This window comes from Lithobates pipiens, unplaced genomic scaffold, assembly GCF_037356315.1.
Source record: "Lithobates pipiens isolate NorthernLeopardFrog02 unplaced genomic scaffold, aLitPip1_a1.2 Scaffold_23, whole genome shotgun sequence".
Taxonomy (NCBI): Eukaryota; Metazoa; Chordata; class Amphibia; order Anura; family Ranidae; genus Lithobates; species Lithobates pipiens.
Window position 1 is genome coordinate 149,957,240 of NW_027507785.1, and position 27,056 is coordinate 149,984,295.

A 27,056-nucleotide genomic window follows, 5' to 3' on the forward strand; every position below is an offset into this window, starting at 1 on the left:
CACCAATGTAAGGAACATTCTTCTCACTGATCACCAATGTAAGGAACATTCTTCCCACTGATCACCAATGTAAGGAACATTCTTCTCACTGATCACCAATGTAAGGAACATTCTTCCCACTGATCACCAATGTAAGGAACATTCTTCTCACTGATCACCAATGTAAGGAACATTCTTCTCACTGATCACCAATGTAAGGAACATTCTTCCCACTGATCACCAATGTAAGGAACATTCTTCTCACTGATCACCAATGTAAGGAACATTCTTCTCACTGATCACCAATGTAAGGAACATTCTTCTCACTGATCACCAATGTAAGGAACATTCTTCTCACTGATCACCAATGTAAGGAACATTCTTCTCACTGATCACCAATGTAAGAGACATTCTTAGTGTACAGATGGCAGTGTTAGAGCCCTTTCACACTGGGGCGGCGTGAGGCACGGCGGCGGTAAAGTGGTGCTATTTTTAGTGCCACTGCACCATCGTTTTAGCAGCGATATTTGCCCACTAGTGGGGGGGTTTTACCCCCTGCTAGCGGCCGAAAAGGTTAAAGCCACCACAAAGCGATGCTGGCAGTATAGCTGTGCTGCCCCATTCATTTCAATGGGCAGGAGCGGTGGAGGAGCAGTACATACACTGCTCCTTCACCGCGCCAAAGATGCTGCTAGCTGGACTTTTTTTAGCGTCCTGCCAGTGCACCGCTCCAGTGTGAAAGCCATCGGGGCTTCACACTGGAGTGTGAGGAGCGGCTCTTTCAGGGCACTTTGCAGGCACTATTTTTAGCGTTATAGCGCCTGCAGAGCACACCAGTGTGAAAGGGGTCTTAGGGATAAGCATCCAGTGTATTCATTTCAGTGATATATATATATATATATATATATATACATATATATATATATATATATATATATATATATAGAATAACACTCACTTAGCCCAAGTTCACACTGACAGCGGGAATGAAAGTGTGCGAGTTCAGCTTAACTCGCACAATTTCAGAACCGCATGTCAGTATGAGTTTGGCAGCGATTTCAAAGACATCTGTGCGGGTTGCTGCACAGATGTCTATGGAAATCGCACCCAGAAGTCGCCAAAAGTAGTACAGAAACTACTTTTGGGAATCAGTGTGACGCTGCAAATGCACCGTCACACTGATTCAGGTAGTGCCATTGCCAGCAATTTGCCATGCAATTTCACATGTTAAATCGCATGCCAAATTGCTCCAATGTGAACCAAGGCTAAGTGCTATTCCCTATATATAACACTGATATCTATACACTGAGTGGCATTCAGTGTAACAGATATCAGTGTGCACTAGTGAATAGCACCTGGTAAATAGACACATGGCAAGAGGAAAGGAAAAAGAACATCCATTCATACTACAATAACTGTAACTGCTGTGCTGTCATTATCACACTGACCTGCTGCTGCACACAAGGCAGGTCAGTGTGGGTGGCCAATTCCACGAGGAGTTAACTGTGTGCCTGTGGGCTCTGTCCTCTGTGTGCACTCTGCAGGCTCCAGCTCCATATCGACTGTCCCGTGCGGCAGTAATGTGTGTGGCCCCGCCCCCCTCTGCTGAATTCCTTGGGGGGGGAGAGGTGGCCAAAGCGCCTGTCTCTGCAATTATCCCCGCACGGCTGACGTGACAGGGATCCATGATTGATTGCACTAAGATCATCTATCTCATTCCCGGCCAGCTCGCTCCTCTCCTCTCCTATAGCTCTGCATGAGCAACTGCCAGTGCCAGCAAGGATGTGTGCACTGGATCCTCGGGGGTATAGTCTTAGTCTCTCTCCAAGTCTGCATTTTAAGATGCGGGCACCTCAAGGGGCAGACTGAGCCGGGCCCCCCCCCCACCTCGGGGCCCTCGGTCGGCGACCGAGTGACCGAATGGTCAGTCCGCCCTTGCCGCTACATATAGATTATAGATGTGATGTAAAAAAATAAACTGCGCTATAAATTTCAATGATCCTAAAGATTGCGCGGTCATGCAATATTGCACCCAAATGAAATTTGTGTACTTTTCTTCCCACAAATACAGCTTTCTTTTGATGGTATTTGATTGCCTCTGCGATTTTTATTCTTTGCGATATAAATGGAAAAAGACCGAAAATTTTGAGAAAAAATGATATTTTCTACTTTTTGTTATAAGAAAAATCGAATAAACTCAATTTTAGTCATACATTTAGGGCAAAATTTATTCAGCCACATGTCTTTAGTAAAAAAAAATGTCAATAAGCGTATATTTATTGGTTTGCGCAAAAGTTATAGCGTCTACAAACTAGAGTACATTTTCTGGAATTTACACATCTTTTAATTTACGACTGCCTATCTCATTTCTTGAGGTGCTAAAATGGCAGGGCAGTACAAACCCCCCCCCCCAAATGACCCCATTTTGGAAAGTAGACACCCCAAGGAAGTTGTGGAGAGGCATATTGAGCCCATTGAATATTTTTTTTTGTCCCAAGTGATTGAATAATGACACAAAAAAAAAACAAAAAAAAAAGTTTACAAAAAGTTGAAAGTTGTCACTAAATGATATATTGCTCACACATACCATAGTTATATGTGGAATTGCACCCCAAAATATATTCTGCTGCTTCTCCTGAGTACGGGGATACCACATATGTGGGACTTTTTGGGAGTCTAGTTGCATACGGAACCCTGAAAACCAATCACTGTCTTCAGGATTTCTAAGGGTGCAAATTTTTGATTTCACTCCTCCCTACCTATCACAGTTTCGAAGGCCATAAAATGCCAAAATAACACAAAACCCCCCCAAATGACCCCATTTTGGAAAGAAGACACCCCAAGGAAGTTGTGGAGAGGCATGTTGAGCCCATTGAATATTTTTTTTTTTGTCCCAAGTGATTGAATAATGACACAAAAAAAAAAAAGTTTACAAAAAGTTGTCACTAAATGATATATTGCTCACACATGCCATAGTTATATGTGGAATTGCACCCCAAAATATATTCTTCTGCTTCTCCTGAGTACGGGGATACCACATATGTGGGACTTTTTGGGAGTCTAGCTGCGTACGGCACCCCGAAAACCAATCACTGCCTTCAGGATTTCTAAGGGTGCAAATTTTTGATTTCACTGCTCACTACCACCTATCACAGTTTCGAAAGCCATAAAATGCCAAAATAGCACAAAACCCCCCCAAATGACCCCATTTTGGAAAGTAGACACCCCAAGCTATTTACTGAGAGGCATGTTGAGTCCATGAAATATTTTATATTTTGCCACAAGTTGCAGTAATTTTACAATTTTTTATTTTTTTTGCACAAAGTTGTCACTAAATGATATATTGCTCACACATGCTATGGGCATAAGTCAAATTACACCCCAAAATAAATTCTGCTGCTTCTCCCGAGTACGGGGATACCACATGTGGGGGACTTTTTGGGAGCCTAGCCACGTACGGGACCCCGAAACCCAAGCACTGCCTTCCAGATTTAAATATAAAATGCTACCAAAAAAAACTGTTAGCGATCGCAGGGATCAGGCCTGACTCTGTGATCGCTGCAGTCATGTGTTAAGTGTTTTGTAAGTGACAGTGATCGATCGATGCTGCACTTGGGTGGGCTAGACGGAGGGGCAAAACGCAGGTGCCAGCAGGTATCTGGGCTGATCCCGCTAACAATGCGTTTTTTTGGAACCCTAAACTGCTGGGGACGCTAGTATAGATCTGATCAGATCAGATATTGATCTGTTCAGATTCTATACCACTACGGGAGGTTTATGCTTAGCGGTACTGGCACTAACCTAGCGCTGCCTGGGGCGACCCAGACCCTGACCCTAAAACCTAATTGATATCACCCGCCGGGTGATCAGGGGGTTAAACCTTTATTGGGTAATAAATGGTGGGTGCCCTGATGCTATAAAAAGCAAACTAACCAGAGTCACCCGTAACACTTATACGGTGATCACTGGTGAAAGGGTTAACTAGGGACAATCAGGGGGTTCAAATTTTTATTAGGTAGTATATGGGGGTCCCTGGCGCTATATAAAAACCTGACGGGGAACCTAAATAGCTAACTGGCTAACCAATAACTAGCTACCTAGCGACACTAGTGACACTAATGCAGCGATCAGAAAAATGATCGCTTAGTGACACTGGCAAAAGGGGGTGAAAGGGTTAACTAGGGGCAATCAGGGGGTTAAAACCATTATTGGGTAGTATATTGGGGTACCTAGTGCTATAAAAACCTGGCGGTGAACCTAAAAAAATAACTAGCTACCTAGCGGCACTAGTGACACTAATGCAGCGATCAGAAAAACGATCGCTTAGTGACACTGGCAAAAGGGGGTGAAAGGGTTAACTAGGGGCAATCAGGGGGTTAAAACCATTATTGGGTAATATATCGGGGTACCTAGCGCTATAAAAACCTGGCGGTGAACCTAAAAAAATAACTAGCTACCTAGCGACACCAGTGACACTAATGCAGCGATCAGAAAAATGATCGCTTAGTGACACTGGCAAAAGGGGGTGAAAGGGTTAACTCTAGGGGCAATCAGGGGGTTAAACCTTTATTGGGGGGTGGTAGGGGGCTACCCTGGACCTAACACTAACTGCCCTGACAATTTTTACTTTTACAACTGATCAGTGTGGTGGTAGGGGGCTACCCTGGACCTAACACTAACTGCCCTGACAATTTTTACTTTTACAACTGACACTGAATGCAGTGATCAGTAAATATATGATCACTGCAATCAGTGACACTGTGACTGGGGGGGGGGGGGGCTTGTGTGCCTGTGTGTACCTACATGTCAGTGTAGTGTTGGTGCACACTTACTTTCTGTCTTCTCCTCGTAGTCCGGTCAAAAAGACCGCCCCGAGGAGAATGACATCACTTCCTCCTTCCTGTGTATACAATACACAGTGGGAGGAAGCTTCTCATTGGCTAGGAGCGATCGAGAGGGGGTGTCCAGAAACCAATGGTCATCCCCTCATCTCGGATCGCTCCTGCAGCGAACCGGACCGCCGTATCCAGCGGGAGGTGGTCCGATCGGACCCCCCACCCGCTGGAAGGCAGGCACGTACATGTACGTGCTTGTGCCTGCCTGTGCCATTGTAATGACGTACAATGGCAATACGGTGGTCCTTAAGTGGTTAATAAATAATCAAATTTTGATGTTACACCGGCAGTGCAAATAGTGATGAAGTATATAGAAAGTCCATATAAGATAAAAATATATAACAAATAACAATAATAATAACACTGCAAATGAAGTGAAACCTCCACCATAAGAAATGCATGCTTACCAGCTTGCATGGACCTCCTGTCATGGGAGGTCTATCACTCTTGGGGCTAATACCCTACCTGGCCTTTAACCTTGAGATATGTAGATGGTGATTTCCAGAGCATATGAACTTCCCACAACACAGGTACAGTGACAATCACAGTTCAGTCTTAGAAGAAACCCTCCATGGAGCCCATACAACACAAAATACCGCTTCAGATAGTCATGCTCATGCAAGTTCCCCAAAACTGGGGTGCAACACATGAGTAAGCATGGTATGTGATGTCATCCTGCTGGGCAGGTTCACTGCGGGACTGGAGGAGGGTGTGGCTTGGTAACAATAACGGATATGAGAGTACTTTTAAAATACATATGTTTAATGTGATTTAAGAAGATTATTTTTAATAAACAGTGAGCACTAGGAAATTCTGTTATTTTTCCTTAGGAATTCATGAGATCCTAAGCCCTTGTACACACGGTCAGAGATTCCGACGGAATGTGTCCGATCGGACCGTTTTGTCGGATATTCCGACTATGTGTGGTCTCCATCGGACTGTTTCCGTCGAAGCATCCGACGTACCAAGTTTTCCAACTTGTGACATACTCCGATCATGTGTAGAGAATTCCGCATGCTCAGATCAAATTCCTACATCAAAGCTATTGGCTACTAGCCTGAACGTAGTGCCATCATAACGAAATAACGTCATCACGTTCTGAACGATCGAATTTTCCGTCAACGTTGTCCGACCGTGTGTATGCAAAAGTTCGGACAAAATCCGTCGGACAAAATCCGACGGATTTGGTTGTCAGAATGTCCGACCGTGTGTACAAGGGCTAAAAGGTGGACTGAGACCAAGAAAGAGACCTGTGGAGCCTTTGACTTAAAGTGGTTGTAAACCCTTACATATAACCAGTGATGTGACTGGCCTCAGGTGATACACAGAGATGGGTACTAAGGGGTTTATGGACTAAAGCTAGAGAGTGCAAAATCAGTCACAGTTCTACTTAGAAACCAATCAGCTTCTAATCTCAGCTTGCTTAAGTAAGCATTGGCACTAAAACCTGGAAGCTAATTTGTTTCTATGCAGAAGTATGACTGATTTTGCACTCTCTAGCTTTAGTAAATAAAACCCTAAGTGTCAGATATACTTTTACACCTCAGGAAAAAGAAAAGGAAGGTGCATGGCCTGAAGTATGTATCCTTAAAAAAGTTTTTTTTTTTAAACAAAGTGGTATATGTAAAATAATAGGTATTCACAAATGTTTGCTGGAGTAAAAATAGTATTTTTATAACACCTGTAAAATCCTTTTCTTGGAGTATATAACGGGACACAGAGCATTACAGTAATAACTAGGTGGGTTATATGCCACCTATATGTGAATGGACACTGGTACACTCAAAAAAACCAGGAAGTTCCCCTCCCTGTATAACCCATCCCGTACCTCAGTTTTTGTATCCTATTTTCTTTATAGTACATCACAGAGCACCATAGTAATAACTATGTGGGATGTCCCAAAGCAATGCCACCTGAGGGGAGGGAGATACAAAGCAAAACTGCCGCCAGGCGTGAGGGCCTATACTGCTGCCCGTAGCACACAAGAAGGTGTCCTCCTGTCATCTTACATCCATTTGATAGAATCTTGTGAATGTATGTACTGAAGACCAAGTAGTGGAGTTGCAAATCTGAGCCTCAGAGTCTTGGTGATGCACTGCCCATGAAGCACTGACTGCCTGGGTAGAGTCTTAACTTCTTAACGTCCGCGCTATAGCCGAATGATGGCCACAGCGTGGACCTGAATTTCCAGGAGGCCATCATATGACAGCCTCCCCTGTGCATGGAGCGCGCTGTGATTACTCAGTCACTGAGACTCGGGTGATAAACAAACCGAGTAAGGGGTCTGTCCTGTCTCCTTACCATGTGATCAGCTGTCAGCCAATGACAGCTGATCACATGATCAAAACAAAAGCTGATTTTTTTTTTCTCCTCACGCTGATAGCAGAATCTGAAAGGGACATCGGATACAATTATGCCTTATCTATGCCACCTGCCATTGCCACCTGCCCACAAGTGCCACCTATCAATGCCCAGCAGTGGTGTCAATCAGTGCCACCTAGAAGTGCTGCCTATCAGTGTAACCGATCAATGCCCATCACTGCCACCCATCAGTGCCCATCACTGCCCCCTATCGGTGCCTATCAGTGCCGCCTCATCAATGTACAAATTGACACAAATTACCTGTTTTAAAATTTTATAACCAAATAAACTTTTTTTTTTATTCTGTCTTTTACATTTTTTTTTTTTTTTTTAGTTTTCAATTGTTTTTATAAAATTTTTCAGCAAAACAAAATAGAGATTTGGCATTGAGCTTAACAGTACACAACTTACTTATGCATAACACAGGCATTGAAATCACAAGCCCGCTACCCCTTGTAAACTGGGGCCGGGTATTGGCTTCTTTATTATCAACTTATATATAGTATGATATACAGTTTTGATTAGAGTTAGCCCATCAAGAGACAGGATACCTGTGTTGGGCCTCTTGCCACAACTTGTTTTCTTAAAACCATCTTATCATACGAGCCTCAGGGTGACCCTCTGCCCTAGGGAGCGCCATGCGGCCTGGCTAAAGTCCAGGGCTTCCGACACCCCCCCAGCCGCCGAGGGGCCACCCCCACCCAATAATACCGAAATCTCAAAATGTAAAATATGAATAAGATTAGGTGGAAAGAAGGGGGGGGGAGTAAGAGGGAAGGAAGGGGGGGATGACTCCACGCTCTGTGTAGTTTCTCCCCAGAGACTTCTTAGTCAGAGAGTGTCCGGGGAACATTTGTCAGGTAACAGATCCATGGATCCCATACTTTTTCATCACTTTAATCCTGTATAATTGCTGTCAACCTCTCATTTAACATTATCCATGAAAGCATATGTTTAAATTGGTCAAATGGTATTGCTGTTGACTTCCAGTTTTTCGCTAGTGGGATTTTAGCTGAGACAAAGATAAACGTAAGGAGCCGTCTTTGGCTTTTAGAGGCTCCCTCAATCCTATAGCCCAGTAGTGCATGTTTTGGGGACTTGGTCAAGTTTATCCGGGTAAGGGGGTAGATAAATTATAGATCCAGATCCAGAATTTCCCCCAACTCACACCCACAGTAGGCAACAGGAGGATAGGGATGGTGAGGGACAAGCCAAGGTCGGGGCCACAAGCAGACAGGAATAGTCAGGGACACTCCAAAAGGTCAGGATCACAGGCAAACAGGGATAGTCAAGGTCACGCCAAAGTCGGTAACGTAACAACAGCAGAGCACACGGTAGGTAACAGGAAGCTAACACACAAAGGTTTATCAGTAGGGTTGGCCTGCAGTGCACAGGTTAATATAGAGTTCTCTGATAGGAGCTAGGGTGGAGCCATGCCAGAGGATGGATTACAAAAGGCAGTTAGGTGAGGGTCGGCTGGTTTCTAGAGATGAACACATGGAGACAGGTAAGCAGACTAACTCTATCGAATAACCATGACAGTACCCCCCCTCTTACGAGGCCTCCCCCTTCCCCACCTGGGACCAGGTTTAGAGGGGAACTTCAAATGAAACTTCCTCAACAGACGAGGTGCAAAGACCTCGGAAGCCGAAATCCACAACCTCTCCTCAGGACCAAAACCTTTCCAGTGCACGAGGTACTGGAGAATGCCTCTACAGAGTCGGGAATCCAAAATTTGGCTAACCTCGTACTCCTGATCATCCTCAGAGACCGGTGCTACGGTACAGAGAGGACGAGAGAACTTATTGAGGACTAAAGGCTTCAGAAGGGCAACGTGGAAGGAGTTAGAGATTTTGAGGCTTTTGGGAATCTGGAGCTTGAAACAAACCGGATTCAGTTTAGAAATTATGGTGTACGGACCAATGAATCTTGGGGCAAATTTGAGAGAAGGAACCCGGGGTTTGATGTTCCTGGTGGAGAGCCAGACTTTGTCTCCTGGCTGAAGAGAAGGTGACTTACGCCTGCGACGGTCAGCAAAACTCTTAAATTTGTTGGCAGCTTTCTGGAGGGAATCATGAACGTCAGCCCACATGGAATTGAATGATTCCTGAACAGTAGCCAAAGCTGGAATGTCAGAAGAACAAGTCATAGGAAGAGGGAGTTGAGGATGTCTTCCATAAACAGTGACAAAGGGTGTTTTCTGAGAACTGACGTTGACATGATTATTGTGGGAGAACTCAGCCCACAGTAATAGTGATGCCCAATCATCATGATGGGCAGAGACCAAGGTACGGAGAAAGACCTCCAACTCCTGATTAATTGTCTCAGTCTGGCCATTGGATTGGGGATGATAAGAAGAGGTAAAATCCAAGGTAATGTCGAGGGATTTGCAAAAGGCTCTCCAAAAACAAGAAGTAAACTGCACACCCCTGTCCGAAACGACATGGGAAGGAACACCATGAAGGCGGAAAATCTCTCGTACAAAAATGGGAACCAAGGCAGGGGCAGAAGGGAGACCAGGAAGAGGAACAAAATGAGCCATCTTGAAGAACCAATCGATTACTACCCAAATGGCCGTATTATTCTCCGACAGTGGAAGATCAGTGATAAAATCCATGGCGATATGAGACCAGGGCTCCTTAGGAATGGGCAAGGGCATGAGAAGAACAGCAGGGGCTTGAGTGGAAGATTTAGACTGAGCACAAACGTGACAAGCCTTAACATAGTCTTTAACATCCGAGCGGAGATTAGGCCACCAGTAGGAAGGATTGGGGGAACCCAGCATGACCTGCCACCTTGGAATCATGTCCCCAATGAAGGATCTTAGCTCTTAGCTCCGTGGGAACAAAGGTCTTGCCAGGAGGAATTTTTGATTCCAGAGTGGTAGAATGGGCAACAATGCATGAGGTAGGAATGATCGGCTCAGGATCAGGGTTGGACTCCTCATCCAAAGTATTAAAAATGGGGGAGAGGGGAAAAGGAAAGAGGGTGGGACTTTTTTACACAGCAAGTAAAAAAGTTGGTCAAGCGACTAGAAAATGACCTTTATTCATATTTCATAATCCATAATCCACCATAAAACATTTTGGGCATCAAGCCTCTAACAAACATTTTGGGCATCAAACCTCTATAAGGTGGATCTTAAATAGACATACAATGTATAACAAAAATGTATCACAATCCAATAAATCTTAACATTTGAAAAAAGCAGCAATGACAATTAATGCATATAGTACACAGAGTGATAATTAATTTGTATTGAATACACATAAAATCAAATGATGTCTTATTGTTCCATGATTAATGTAGAAATAAAAAATGATAAAGTCTCGACGCGTTTCACGGCATGACAACCGCTCATTAGGAGCAAAATCATGGAGTAAATCTAAAAAAATAAAATAAAAAATTAACAAAAAGATAAAAAAATAAAATAACAAAGATTGAATAAAAAATATAAAAGGAAGAGAAGTATAATTTTATAATTAATGAGAGCTATGCATCCAACTCACGTCTGCACCCACACACCAGCAGATTAGCATCGAGGATCGCCACAACATCGCAGAGCAAAACTCCCGGTCACCACAAAGGCCAGCATGGACCATAACACCCACCACAGGCACCTCCAAAGTGAAAATGTGCATGTGTGAAGTGTGAATGAAAATCCCAAAAGGGGAGCCTAAGTGAAAATAATTGAAAAATAAAATTATATTAATAATGTGTATATGTTAGTGTATCAACAAAGTGGAAAAAAAATAAATAAATAAAAATTTAGAAGTGTACCTATAGCCAAAAAGTGGGCCATAAAAAAGTGAATATGATCTGTCACGTAGAGCAGATGATGATATGTGAACCTAACTGAGGAAATGCCTAAATAGGTCCTCGTCCAAAGTGTCAAATGACCTAGAGAGCGCATCAGCTCGACCGTTGCAGGAACCAGGTTTGTACGCAATCGTGAATTTAAAACGGGAAAAGAAGTGACTCCACCTGGCCTGTCTGGGGTTCAGACGTTTAGCATTCTGTAGGTACTGTAGATTCTTATGATCAGTAAAGATCGTTATGGAGTGAGAGGAACCTTCCAAGAGATGACGCCACTCCTCCAACGCCAATTTAATTGCGAGAAGTTCCCGATCACCAATGGCATAATTTCTCTCTGCCTGCGAATTTTTTTTGGAGAAGAACGCACATGGTTGACGTTTCTTCTCAAAGAACTGAAGAAGCAAAGCTCCCACCCCCATCGAAGAAGCGTCTACTTCAATAAAAAATGGGTCCCCAGGATTTGGTCTCCTCAAGAGAGGTCCAGAGACAAAAGCCTGTTTCAGATCGTGAAACGCAGAGACAGCCTCGGGAGGCCAGTCTTTGGCATTCGCACCCTTCTTGGTGAAAGCGATAATAGGCGCGGCAATGGAAGAGTAATTCCTTATGAACTGCCTATAATAATTTGTGAAGCCAAGAAAGCACTGTGTGGCCTTGAGGCTAGTGGGAAGGGGCCAGTTGGTAATGGCTGAGACCTTTCCGGGATCCATACGAAGACCCGCACTAGAAACAAAACATCCCAGAAACAGGACCTCGGAACATTCAAAGGAACATTTCTCCATCTTGGCATAGAGATTGTTCTCTCTAAGGAGCTGAAGTACTGTGCCTATATGGTTTCTGTGAGCAGGCAGATTTTTGGAAAAGATGAGAATATCATCCAGATAGATGACAACAAACTGGTACAGTAGATCCCTGAATATTTCATTGACAAAGTTCTGGAACACAGCTGGAGCATTACACAAACCAAAAGGCATAACCAGGTATTCGTAATGCACGTCCCTAGTGTTAAACGCGGTCTTCCATTGGTCACCTTCCCGTATTCGAATGAGATTGTATGCACCTCTGAGATCCAACTCAGTGAAAATGGAAGCCCCCTTCAACCTGTCGAATAGCTCAGATATTAGAGGTAAGGGGTATCGGTTTTTGATAGTCACTGCGTTTAAACCTCTATAGTCGATGCAGGGTCTGAGGGTACCATTCTTTTTGGCAACGAAAAAGAACCCTGCTCCTGCAGGCGATGAGGATTTCTGGATTCTCTGGAGTCTCTCCAGATTCTCAGCGACATACTCAGACATGGCCTGGGTCTCTGGAATGGACAGAGGATAGGTACGACCCCTGGGCAGGGTTGCTCCAGGGACAAGGTCAATAGCACATTCAAAAGATCTGTGGGGAGGAAGCACCTCAGCAGACTTCTTACAGAACACATTCCGGAAATCGCTGTATGCCACGTGAAGATCAGACGATACGGAAGTGGTAGCAATGGGAAGTTTCCCCTTGGAGGTCACCTTGAGAAAACAGGATGAGAAACACGAAGGACCCCAAGCCAGGATCTGCCCAGAGACCCAGTTCACATGTGGCGAGTGGAGCTGTAGCCAAGGAAGGCCCAATACAATGGGGGTAGAGGCCTTGGGTAGGATGAGGAAGGAGATCCACTCCTGGTGGAGTATCCCTACCGACATTCTAATATGTAGCGTCTGGAAACGGATAGGGCCCCCTGGGAGCACAGTGCCATCAATTGCCGAGACTACCAGTGGAGTAGCGAGGGGAGAAAGGGTACGCTTCATAGAAGAAGCAGTTCTCCAGTCCAAAAAATTGCCAGCAGCCCCGGAGTCCAGATATGCAAGGACTGATTGGGGAGAAGTGCCTACATGGAGGAACACCGGAAGAAGAAGACAAGAAGGTGATGTTTCTGGGTCCAATACTCCACCTTCCAAATGTATTAGACCCGAGCGTTTCCCGGACGAAGCGAGCAGGAGTCACGAAAGTGACCCTTGCCCCCACAATAAAGACACAAGCCCAGAGTTCTGTGTCTGGCACATTCTTCGGGGGTTAGTCTGGTCCGGCCCAGCTGCATGGGTTACTCAGCAGACAAAGGATGCTCCACAGGGTGACGGGAAAAAAGCTCAGGCTGACTAGGACCTAGGGGGTGCGGTCGTCTTTTTTCTAAGGACCTCTCCTGGAAACGAATGTCAATCTGATTGCACAAGGAAATTACATCGTCCAGACCGGCGGGGATAGCTCTTCCTGCTAATTCGTCCTTCACTTGGTCAGAGAGGCCATGTAAAAAGGTTGCGACCAGGGCCTCATTGTTCCAGCTCAATTCCGCTGTGAGGATACGGAACTGAAGTGCATATTGTCCCACTGAACAAGATTCTTGGCGAAAAGGCGTAAAAGGGCATTAGCCGCAGAAGAAACCCGAGCTGGCTCCTCGAAGATATTAAGAAAGAGCTTCAAGAAGTTGGACAGGCTGGAAACCACTGGATCATTTTTCTCCCACAGGGGAGCAGCCCAGGCTAAAGCTTCACCGGAGAGGAGGGAAATTATATAGGCTACCTTTGCCCGATCAGACAGAAAGTTTTGAGGCTGGAGCTCAAATTTAATGGTTCATTGGCTGAGGAAGCCCTGCAGGCCTTGGAGTCCCCAGAGAAACGGGACGGAGCTGGCAGTAATAATGAATGCGTGGATGCGACTGGTGCGATAGGTGCAGTTGCAGACTTTACTTGAGGCTGCAGGTTCAGGGTCCCCAAGGAAGCCTGTAGCTGCTCGAAGCGGGAAGCCAGATCTTGAAGGAATCGCATCACCTGAGTCTGATAAGATTCCAGGGTTTCAAGTCTCCGAACTATGCCCTGCAAAGGATCAACTGCAGAAAGCGGCACCTCAGCCAGGTCCATGGCTGATCAAACTGTCAGGTCACCTTGAGGCCAGGTGACAGATGCACACCGTAGGGATCAGGAGTGCACTGCAAGGTTGTGGACCCTACGGCTGACTGCTGCGGATGGGGGTCAAGGTGATAGGAAGGCAGGGCCGCCAGAACACCAAGATGGATCCCACCGGGGGTTAGAGCGTAAGATTCCCTGGGGCGCGGAGTCTAAGAGCCAGCAGGTGTTCACCAGAGCCTCTAGTGGTGAGGATGGACTTGGCTGCAACTGGCTCCAGGTCACGACCCCCAGGGTCCCCCAACTCACACCCACAGTAGGCAACAGAAGGATAGGGATGGTGAGGGACAAGCCAAGGTCGGGGCCACAAGCAGACAAGAATAGTCAGGGACACTCCAAAAGGTCAGGATCACAGGCAAACAGGGATAGTCAAGGACATGCCAAAGTCGGTAACGTAGCAACAGCAGAGCACACGGTAGGTAACAGGAAGCTAACACACAAAGGTTGATCAGCAGGGTTGGCCTGCAGTGCACAGGTTAATATAGAGTTGATAGGAGCTAGGGTGGAGCCATGCCAGAGGATGGATTACAAAAGGCAGTCAGGTGAGGGTCGGCTGGTCTCTAGAGATGAACACATGGAGACAGGTAAGTAGACGAACTCTATTGCATAACCATGAAAATACCCTTGTTGTCACAAAGGTCTGCTATCCGCAATAGACCATTATTAGACCACCATTCAAAAAGCAGGGGGGGGGGGTGAGGCCCAGGGTAAAGTCTCTGTTTTGTAAGAGAGGGGCTAATGGACTATGTGGAGATTTAAAATTATGAGCCCTATTTAATCTATCCCAAATATCCAAGGATAATGAGAGGGACAGACATAAAATGATTGGCCTTTCTTTCTTCAGTAGCCACATGATGTGCGAGATATCTATTGGGTAGCAGGAGCATAATTCCATTGCCATCCATATTATCGGGGGTTGTTGGGAGTGGAATTTGGTGAGTTGTGCCAATTGTGCTGCATAAAAATATATTTGCAGGTCTGGGAGCCCAAGGCCTCCTTTCTGTTTTGGTGAGAATAATATACGCCAAGGCCTCCTTTATGTTTTGTTGAGAATAATATACGCTTGTTAACCTTGGGCCTCTTGTCACCCCATACATATTGAAGTAATTTCCTTTGAAACATCAACAAGTCTAATCGATTGAGTGCCACTGGTAACGTGCAAAACAGATACAGGATTCTCATATTTATAGAGTGCAGTCTGCCAAACCACGATGGAGGATGGACTTGCCATCTAGATAAATCTGTTGTTAAACGCCTATACAAATTTGGGTAATTATGTGAGTATAAGGTATGTAAGGAGGGGGACAAGTATATTCCCAGATAAAGTAGTGCTACCGATTCCCAGCGAAATTGATGTGACTGTTCAAGGGTTTTCCGGGTAGACTCTTGCAAGGAGATGTTTAATGCCTTGGATTTGTCCTGATTGATTTTAAGCCCCAAGATAATTTAAAATGGGTGTAATATTGAATATAGGTTGGGTAAGGATATGACCAGGGATGATAAGACCATCAAGATATTGTCAAATAGTAGGCACTTATGTTCCCTGTCGCCGCACTCTATTCTATATTCCCTTAATATCAGAGCAGGTCCGAATCCTAATGACTAACAGTTCCATTGCTAAAACAAATAATAATGGGGACAGGGGACATCCCTGCCTGGTTCCTCTATAGATATTTAATGATTGGGATGAATACCCCTTTAACCTCAGGGAAGCTGTTGGCGTGTCATATAGTGTCCGAAGGACAGTCAGAAAACGTGCCCCAAATCCATATCTAGTCAAGACATTAAAACAGTAATCCCATGAAAGGGAATCGAAAGCCTTATGAATATCCAGTGACAACAACATTCCCTGTCTAGGCCCCTTATGATCCCAGTCTGAGTGGATAGCTGAAATTACATTTATAATTCTTCGGGTCTGATCTGATGTCTGGCGGCCAGGCACAAAACCAGCCTGGTCCAAGTGAATGTATTGTGGAAGAAAGGAGTTTAGCCTAAGGGCCAGGATTTTTGTCATAATCTTCAAGTCAACGTTTATCAGGGATATTGGATGATAATTTGAACAGTCTCCTAGGTCTTTACCTGATTTTGGTATTACGTGAATATATGCTGTGTTTTCGTGCAATGGGATTCTATCCCCCCCCTCTCAGCCCATTAAAAAATTAGCACAGATGGGGGAGCAAAACTTCCTGGTATTTCTTGTAGTAGTGGCCCGAGAAGCCATCTGGGCCAGGGGCTTTAGAGGGGTTAAGTGTTTTTATGGCCATTTTAATTTCTATCTCCGTAAATTCTTTGTCCACAAGTTCTATGCGAGTGTCTGTAAGATGAGGTAGGGGAACTTCCTGAAAAAAGGCTTCTGCCTTAGTATGTGAGTAATGTTCCAGTTTATCGTACAATCTAGTGTAAAACTTATGAAATTCCTGTATTGCTTCAGGGTTTTATGTGGGTTGCCCTGAGGGTAACCTCAATTTGGGTAGGGTGGGCGTATGTATGCGGGGTACTAACTTCCTGGCCAGGAGCGTGGTAGGTTTATCTCCCATTGTATAATATTTATGTCTTGACCAGCAAATTCGTTTATCTGCTTGGATAGTCAGGCTCAGGTTCAGTGCTCTCCTAGCATTGTCAATTTTATGTCTAATATCTACCTGAGGGGACTAACGCTGTTCCTTCATTAGTGTGTCTAGATCCTGTTCCAACTGTTTGATTGTCATTTCCCATGTTCGTTTAGCCCTCGCCGCCAGTTGTATTAGTTTGCCCCATATGGTAGCCTTATGGGATGCCCAAACTATTGCTGGAGACATCGCTGAAGAGGGATTTTACCGAAAATAATTCTTCAACTCTGTTTCAAGTTCTGCAAATATTATGGGGTAGTTAAGCAAAGCTTCATTTAAATGCCATGGCGAGGGGCGTGGTTTAGACCAAAGGCCTGATGTCGTCAATTTGATCTGAGAGTGGTCATACCAGGGGGAGGACAGGATCTTTACCGACGTAATGGCTGAAAGTAGGGAGGTATGTACAAAAAAATAGTCTATGCAGGAATATGTCTGGTGAGCTTGTGAATAATGTGTATAGTCCCTAGTGGAGGGGTAAGCCTCTCGCCAAGCATCTATCAGGTCATAGTCATGTAGTATTCGTGCCATTTTACTGCTGCTATTAGGTGCTCGCTTGAGAACTATTTTCCCCGGGTCCGATTTGTCCATATTCCGATCTAGCGGAATATTGCTATCACCGCCCAGGACCACCTGTCCCTGTATCTTAGGCATCAGAACCCCCAACATCTTACCAAAGAATTCCACCTGTCCCAAGTTAGGTGCATAGTAGGAAATAAATGAAACCAATTGGTCGTGAAGGCGACCAACCGCCATGACATAGCGAACCAATTTGTCTTTAACTATAGTTATTGGCGTGAATGAGGTCCATTTTGAGAAGCATATTGCCACCCCTCCCCTTTTTTCCGGGCCAGAGGATAGATAGTATTATGGATACTTGGCAGTGAGGTATCTAGGAGTTGAGGATTTGGAAAAGTGGATTTCCTGCAGTAACAGGATGTCAACTCGCTGGGAGTGGTAGTAGTGAAAGACCTTATTCCTTTTCACTGGGGAATTGAAGCCGTGGACGTTATGGGTTATTATGGAATACTGCGTCTTACAGTTCTTAGCCATCGTGGTAGGGCAGGACACTCTTACCTTAAATCCTGAATTGTACCGAGTCTGGAGGTGCCATCTTCAACTTTGACCAGAGTCGGGTCATGGAGTCAGAGCGTGGAGTCAGGGAACAGGATGAGGAAGGGGGAAGGAAAAAAAGGATATAGGTGAGTAAAGAGTAGAAAATGCGGCCCAAGGCCAAAGTAACCTTGTCTATAAACTTGTGTCTTAATGTCACATTTTTGGGACAAAATCCCATCCGGAATTAACACCCGGAACATAATGCGTAAGGATACCTTCATCCAAAGAGGGAGGTAGTCTCACTGGCGGGGCAAGTATGTAGACCCGACCAAATTACATTTACATACCAACTACAGCCCATGGGAACTGGGTCTCAGTCATTTGAACATAACAAATGAGAGAAAACACAAAAGAACAGCAGCTGCAGAGCTACATCTATCCAATCTGGTCACCCTCCCGTGAGGCCTGGAAATTCAGGACAGCCTTTTATGACAAGAAAATGTGGGCCCACCAGGGAGGACTGGCGGCGTCCAATTTAGAACCCCGCCAGGATACAGTAGTGCGGTGCACCGTAACATAAGCAATCATTATATATATATATATATAAATAAAAAAATTAATATAAAACATTGTTAACTTCACATTTTTTAAGCATCATTGCGTGTTTAACCAACTTCAGGTAACGGGGATGACAGCAGCGAACACACTGCTAGCATCAGGCGGCTAAAGGACACCTTGGGTGGATTATAGCAGCCCTCAAGAAGGGGGGATAAAGTTATAACAATTTCAGGTGGGCGGAGAAGACTTTTTTGCAGACGATCTGGATGGTCATTGCCACAGCGGGGAAATGGGGCGGTCAGCATTGCGTAATGAAGGGGCAGTTTGCGAGTCTCGAGAAATAATCCCCAGTTCCAGTAGTAATTTCTCCCCCTCATTAAACGTTGAAAAGGAGTGGGATCTGCCCTGGTATGAAAATGAAAGCCTGAATGGAAATGCTCATCTGTAATTGATCTGGCTGTTTAGGAACTGTTGCAGTAAAGGCTTCATGTTCCTTAGTTTTTGGATCGTCGAGGGAGCCAAATCCATAAAAAGTTGGATTGGTGTTTCATAAAGGTGTCCCATGGCAGTCCATCTGATCTTGGTGTCAGTGCCCGATGGATTCTGTCTAATTTCATATGTCTCTCTGAAATACCCAGAATCAGTTCCTTCATTAGCTCCCTCATGGCTGCTACCAAATCAGTGTGATTTTCAGGTAGTCCTCTCAGGTGAACATTGTACCTGCGTGATCGTTTCTCCAAATCCTCGATTTTTGTGAATGCCTCATCAAGTCTGCTCTGTAGATCTGTGATCATCGTGGAATTCTGATTAACTTTGGTAACTGTCTCATCCACTTTAGTTTCAATTAGCTCAAATCTTTCTCCTATGCCCTGAATATCACATTTTAGATCAGTTGTGATTATACTGCAGGCTTTGGAGAGTTCTTGCTGTAACATTGTAGAAAAGCGAGCTACTAGGGCAGCATCTCCAGCATAAGGTGTGGGTTGTGGAGCAGGCAGTTCTAAGCTGATCTGACTGTCAAGCAAATCAGTCACCTCTGCCATATTCCTATCCATGGAGGAGCCTGAAGAGTCTGCAGGCTCTTGAATGTCCCTGAAGATGGCCGGGGATGGGGGCTGTGATAGGAGCTCTGACTCTGTTGTTCAGCTTTGTAGTCTCCTGATGATTGGGAGGAGAATGGATCCCTATGCTAGGTCCTTTTAGCCCCCTGTCTCTGCGGCCGAGGTGTATTCCCCATCTCCTCAGGGCCTCCTCGTGCTGCCGCCGCAATCTTAGCATGAGGCTTCTGGCCTGGGGAAAGCCCGGCCACTCCGCTCGGTTTTTGCTGCTTATGTGGCTGGCGCCTCGGTTGTCCCGATGTCCGCCGCTGCATCCCCCGTCCCTAAGGAAGCTCCAGGTGCGATCTGGAGTTTGCCCCCTCTGTCCTGCGCTAATTATTGCTGATTTGGGCCGGCGGTGTGCGGAGCTCGCCTAGAGCGCGTCTTGTCCCGAGCTCCCATGCATGCACACTCCTTTTAAAAAAATTTAAGCAAAAAATAAAAATGGCATTATGACTATTTATAAAAATTTAATTTGGATACAGTGTAGCATGATCGCACAATTGTCATTCAAAGTGCATCAGCGCTGAAAGCTGAAAATTGGTCTGGATAGGAGGGGTGTTTAAATGCCCAGTAAGCAAGTGGTTAATCTAAAAGGGAGGAACCTTTCTTTTCAGATCATAATCCTGACTAATCCCCTGACAAATCCACTTAGCAATAGTAGATTTCGATGCTGCCTGGCTCTTTCTAGGGCCTTCTGGCAAACACAAACAAAACATTTGTTTTCTGTATCTTAGCTGTTGCTTTCAGATAGGCCTTAAATGCTCTCACTACATCGAGAGAATGCAATAATTTTTCTTCTGCAGAACGAGGTTCTGGAAAAAAGGAAGGTAGGGAAACATCTTGATTTAGATGAAAACCAGATACTACCTTTGGTAAAAAGGTTGGGTGAGGATGCAGCACCACCTTATCCTTATGCATAATTAAGTATAGCTCTTTACAGGAGAAAGCAGCCAACTCTGAAACTCTTCTTGAGGAGGTTACCGCAACTAGGAATACCAATTTCCTTGTCAAAAGGAGCAAAGGAATATTGCATATAGGTTCAAAGGTTTGTCTTTGCAACACTGACAAAACCAGATTCAAATCCCATGGGCATAAGGGTGCTCTAACTGGTGGAGTTATCCGAGTTACCCCTTGTATGAATGCCCGGACTAAAGAATGTGAAGCAAGCAGCCTTTGGAAAAACACTGCCAAAGCCGAAATCTGACCCTTGATCATACTCAAGGCCAGCTTAATTTCTACTCCTAACTGTAGAAAGCCCAGAATTCTTCCAATGACATACTTCCGAGGATGCCAACCTTCGTTTCACACCAGTCAACATAGGCCTTCTAGACCCTGTAATAAATGGTCCTGGAGGCCGGCTTTCTGGCATTAATCAGGGTGGTTACTCCTGAACCTGAAAGCCCCCGATTCTTTAGAATGTGGGCTTCAGCAGCCACACCATTAAATTTAGCGACTCTAAGGCAGGATGGACTACCGGTCCCTGTGACGGGGACAAGATGGAAGAGTCCATGACTCCCCCACTGCCATTCTCACAATCCCTGCATACCAGGGTCTTCTGGATCATGCCGGGGCTACTAAGATTACTGGCTTCCCTTCTTCCCTCATCCTGTGGAGCAGCCGTGGTAATAGCTGAACTGGAGGGAATGCATAGATCAGTGAAAACTGATTCCACTATTCTGAGTGCAAGTGGATCCCTTGTTCTCGTCACAAAGTTATCCGACTTCTTGTTGAACCTGGACGCCAACAGATCTATGTCTGGCGTACCCCATCTTTGGCATATGGCCAAAAAGACATTGGGATGTAGAGACCATTCTGATGGCTCAAGAAATCTGCCTGCCAATTTTCCACTCCTGGAATGTAGACTGCAGATAGGCAAGGAACATGTTTCTCTGCCCAAGACAGAATATGGTCCACCTCCATTTGAGCTGTGTGGCTTCTGGTGCCTCCTTGGTGATTGATATAGGCCACTGCTGTGGAATTGTCAGATTGTATCCTGACAGGAGAACTCCGCAACCTGAACGTCCAGGCTATTGGAGCAAGACATACTGCCCGAAGCTCTAGGATATTGATGGGCAAGGTCTTCTCTCACCACTTTCCTTGAACCATGGTCTCTTCTAGAACTGATACAAGTATGGTCCAAACTGCCTAGTGACACCTACAATGATAGGCACCTCATCCCCAAAAATAATTATTTAATACATACAAAGGGCAGGGGAGAAAGGGGGATTTTTATGCGGTGCTAGATATAACAACAGATCAGATAACAATGTATTAAAAATTCATAGAAAAATATTTATTGATATGCATTAAAAAACATAGCAATAACACATACGATGTGTAAGGAAATAAAAACAAAGTACACAGTGTTTACTCAGCGGATAACATCCCAAAAATACTGGTTGACAGGCTGACAGCACTTATTCCCAACATGTTTCGCAGATTGCTTCGTCAGGGGAATTATGTAACTAATAATAAACAATAATAATAATTAATATATGAGCAAAGAAAAAAAAAATGACATTCACTGACTTAGTAAAACATCACTAATAAATCAAATCAAAAAATAATAACCTAACAATTAGAAGACCTTGTGAGGTAACAAACTAAAAAAAATAAAAATAAATTTTTTTTTTTTTTGTGATCTAATGGGATGTCGCTTACTCACTGTTTGCCAGAAAGACCGCTTGCCATAAGAAGACAGCATAGATGTAAAACTGGGTTCACACCTAACCTACTCAAATCACCAACCGCCTCACCCTAAAAGAGGACATAGATGGGGGTAAGTGCAGTGCTACAATAAAATTCCCCTTTTAAAAGATAAATGATAAAAGAATAGTTTAGTTTAGTTTAGTTTAGTTTAGTTTTTTAATGAAGAGTAATGTGGGGCGAACAATGAAGATAGGTGGATGCGATGCATAAAAAAAAAAAAATTTGAAAGAGAAAAATTGTTGTAGAGGATAATTGCAAGAATATAGAAGAATTTATAATATAATTATATGACAACCTCAATACTATGAGGAGAACGGGCAACAGCCTCAATAATTAGAATTAGGTGAGAACGACAAACCAGATATAGGAGTAGATGATTAATGATTGATGAGAAAAATGCAGAATAAAGTCGAATAAGAAAACAGAAGAAAAAACAGGGAAGAAAAAAAAAATTAAAAAATTAAAATGTAAAGGAACTGGGTGGAGAAAATTAAAATACATTGTACCAAAATATCGAAACTAAAAATTTAAAATAAACTTACTATATAATAATAAAGTTAGTAATAAAGCTGATGCAAGTGTCCACTAAGAGGTTGCTCACACGTATGATTTTTAAGAGCTCACAAAGTGCTCTGGTGAGTTGGTGAAAGAGTATAGAGCTGGGCAGCAGCTCTAAAAGAAATTAGCCTGAAAAACGACCAAAACAAGAGACATGAGGAAAAGAGATAAATAAACCAATAAAGATACAATGTATTTATCTATAGTAATTGAAATACCTATAGTGTGTGGGATGGCGCTCTCGCATGCAGGAATAACAGATGTCCCGCATGTAGAGCGAAGAGGGAATGCCTGCCTTATATATCCCCCATCTTCTAGAACTGTTCCCCAGCCCCATAGGCTCACGTCCGTTGTTACTACTCTCCAGGAAAGTGGAATGAAGGATTTTCCTTTCTGTAAATTCCTGGTTATCAACCACCAATTGAGACTCTGGCGTACTTTTGGAGCCAGATTCATTAGACAATCCAAGGCTTGGATCTGTTTGTTCCAAGCAGACAGAATACTGTGTTGCAACAGTCTTGCATGAAACTGGGCATAGGGAACCGCTTAAAAGGAAGTTACCATCTTCCCTAGTAATCTCATGCAAAGGCGAATTGAAGGACCCGTTTTTTAAAATGCTTTAGTAACTCGGCTGACCAGTTCTTTAGCCACAGAATCCTATGCATATGTATCAAAACAAGTGCAAGGCGAGACACCTGATGGATAGAATCCTTAATAGCATCCACTGAAAAACATAGGGCCTTAGGTAGATCAGCAAAACATTCAGTTTGAGCAGGAACTCTTAATAACGTGTTTGAATTCGTCCCTAATGGCTTGACATATGCCTATTGCTGCTACTGCAGGTTGTGCTACCGCACTAGCTACAGCAAATTAGGCTTTAGAGCCGGTTCACACTATTGCGATGCAAGAACCCTGCAAATCAACTGCGGGTTCCCGCATCGCACCTGACACGCACGGCAGTTCACACTGTCATATGCAAACTGCTGGGAAGTTTCATTATATGTTAACGACACCCCCATTTCAGCTGGCATATCGCATTGCAAACTGACAGTTCGGACATAAATCGGATAGCATATGTGTGAACACACATGCGATCCGATTCTGGTCCGAACAGAAAAAAGGGTCCTGTGCGTGTTTGCACCGAATGAGGTGTGATATCAGCCATACTATCTGTATGGCTGACATCGCACCGCACAGACATCGCATGTAATGTGAACAGCAGTGGCGCTGCGAATTACATGCAATCGCAATAGTGTGAACTGGCCCTTAAGCAGATTCCAACTTCTTATCAGCTGGATCTCTAAATATTTGGGCATTGTCCACTGGACAAGTTAAACTCCTGTTCACAGAGGAGATAGCAACATCTACCGCTGGCAAATCCCACCTCTTTGTAAACTTTTTCTCCATAGGATAAAGAATAGAGAATTTCTTAGGAGGAGAAAACTGCTTATTTGGGTGACTCCAATCAGCATAAATCAGTTGCTCCAGTAACGAGTGCATAGGAAAAGCATGTGAACCCTGTGGGGGTCTTAGCAAACCCAAAGAGAAGGAAACATCATACACCTCTGTAGGGGGCAACTTATATCCAGAATGGATCAACTCCTTAAGGGATTGGATTAGCGATTTCTGAGATTGCAAAATTGAGAAAAGTTCTTCAGATGCTGAACCCTCAGAAAAGGAGTCATCCGAACTTCTTTCTGTCTGATCCCCCAAAGGTACCCCAATACCTCCTGCCCATTCTGGTTCCAATACTGGAAGGTCATGGGCAGGAGAGGGGGATCTGCTGAGTTTTCTCCACTCCAGGGAGGAAGATGCGAGCATATCAGCTATTTTCCCTTCCAAGCCAGAGCCAAAGCCAAAATCGTCCTTAGTGAGGTATGCAGAGGTTGAAATGTTGGAGGTAGCCACAATGCCTGAGAGTCTAGGTGGCTCAGACTGGCCAGATGCTCCAGGTCTTTCAGGGCAGGATTAAACTGTAGATGTGCGACTAGGAGCCTCAGACTCTGACCGCAGCGACCTTGCGCTCCCCCCGTTGTATTCCCATTTTTATGGGAAGACATAGTCCTAAGCACAAAAACCAGAGGTACTAACACAGTGCATCTACTGCCAAGCCTTAGTCTAACAAATGAATAATATGCCGCTCTAAATGCTCAGTCTAAATGCTGAGTAAACCGTGCCCTCTTAAAAATGGCTGTATCCAAACACCCATACAGCTTACATGCCCTTGTAAGCTCTGTGTCCCTCCGTCAGCCAACCAGACACTTTCAAAGTGAAATGCTTTTAAAGCTAGTAAGCTTTGCGCCTGCGCCATTTATCACGCGCACGCCAATTCCACGTGCATGCCCCCGTGTTCTTAGGCCCTGCGCCCTTTTTTCAAAAAAGAAAAACTTTTCCTCCTGCATGTGCGGAGGACAGGCAGGTCCCATAGCAGGGATGGATCGGGGGGGGGGGGCGAGGGCTCGCAGCAGGGGGGAAACCTGACCGCTGTGCTGATCCCCCAAAACTCCTACTGATGGCTGACAGAGCAGAGAGGAAGCAATGTTGTCCACAGAAGCCTTTGCTGACACTGAGCATAACACAGGGGAAGCATGGAATGTTGTAAGCCAGGTATGGTGCTTTTACACCCTCTAGGGTGAAAACACAGGCAAGGCAACGCTTCACAGAAGAAAGTCCAAAAGTGAATCATACATACATATATATACATTCCTTAGGTTCTTTCTGACTTACGCATCCTGCCGCAGGACAGCTGGAGATTATCACAGAGAGATCCAGCCTTCACCAATCATGGTGGGTCATGACAGACCTTCAAGGACTGGGTCCCCCATATGGGGTCCACTCCTTTGGACCTGTACAGCACCCTGCCAGAGAACTCTTTGGCTGTATAAGCATGCCAAGGTGCCGGATCCCAGTGTCCAGCTCTTAAAAGAGAATACATTACAGGCAGAAACCTTATTTCTTCTTCCACGAGGGCCAGGTACCATCCATTTTGGCTTTCAGGCACTTTGGATGGATCAGTTTGCACAGCTCCTTGATCCCGTCAGGGATTGCTCAGCGGAGCTGTCTTAGCACTTCATCAGCCTTGACCAACAACTTAGACACTGGCGAAAAAACTGAGGTACTCCCTGTATGGGAGGGGTTATATAGGGAGGGGGACTTCCTGTTTTTTTGAGTGTACCAGTGTCCGTTCACCTATAACTGGAGTATAACCCACATAGTTATTGCTATGGTGCTCTGTGCCCCGTGATGTACAATAAAAAAATCACATCACTTGATTGAATGATAATAAAATTGTGTCTATAACATGGGCTCTTCCTAAGAGCCTTATGAAATCAGGTCTGGTCTGCATATTAGAATGTAGAGGACTGGATGAATAATGTAGCCTTAGGCCGCGTACACACGGGCGGACTATCCGTCCAACTAAGTCCGTCAGACAATCCGACAGACAGTCCGTCCTACTTTTGAATGAACGGACTTGACCCCACACGACGAACAGACAGTCCGCTGAAAGCTTGCGCGAGGACGTGTACAGCACGTACGACGGGACTAGAAATACGACGTCCAATACACTGCAATGCAACCTTTGGCCGTGTAAATCCTTTCTGAGCATGCGCCATACTTAGTCCGTCCAACTTGCCTACTCACGAGCGGACTGTCCGCTGAAACCAAGTTTGGACGGACAATATTATGGAAATTCCGAAAGACTTAGTCCGCTAGACTGTCCGCTGAAAAAGTCCGCTGAAGCCCACAGACGAGCGGATTGTCCGCTGAAACACGTTTCAGCAGACCAAGTCCGTCAGACAGTCCGCCCGTGTGTACGCGGCCTTAGGGGAAGATTCTCCTTCACTGTTGAAATGTTCCTTCTTCATCACAGCATACTGGTAGTGCAGTCGTTCTCTCACATCCTGACCTGTGCTCAATCTTTTTAACCCATGTTATGGGCAAAAATTCATTATCATTCAATCAAGTGATGTGATTTTACTCCAGCAACATTTGTGAATACGTAATATTTTTACATATACGACTTTGTTTTAAATAAACTTTTTTAAGGATACATGCATCAGGCCACGCGCCTTTCTTTTCTTTTTCCTGTTTAGTACTTTGGACTTCCCCCAGTCATCCAAGGCAGCAGGGTGTGCATGATAAACTATTAATAGCCACCACAAAAGTACTACCACTTACCCAGGCCCTCTGCACAAGTGCAGCAGAGATTTTTTTCTGTTTATATTTATACTTTTACACAAGCTGCACCTCTTTATCTGCAGTCTTCTCTTCTCTACATGCAGTAAAACTGCAACATTTACACAACTAGTCTTAGATTTTATATTATTGTGAGTAGTGCAGGGATAAAATGTATTTCAATTAGATCCCACATTGCGTCATGTAGAGTATACCTTTTTTGAATAAAATATACTGCAGACGTCAAATATATCCAAACAGAAAGAGAAAAAATATATACAGCATTATAACTATACAGTGATTATTCAA

The 27,056-nt window shown here is 44.6% G+C and overlaps 1 long non-coding RNA gene across 1 annotated transcript in view; it reads right to left on the reverse strand.

The window, feature by feature from the left end:
* The window catches only part of LOC143927955 (uncharacterized), a 55,248-nt gene extending 33,182 nt beyond the window's left edge, over window positions 1-22,066 (reverse strand). Inside the window, exon 1 of the long non-coding RNA XR_013262357.1 lies at window positions 21,970-22,066. This is a non-coding gene — a long non-coding RNA (uncharacterized LOC143927955). The remainder of the gene's footprint in view (window positions 1-21,969) is intronic.
* Between the last annotated feature and the right edge of the window lie 4,990 nt (window positions 22,067-27,056).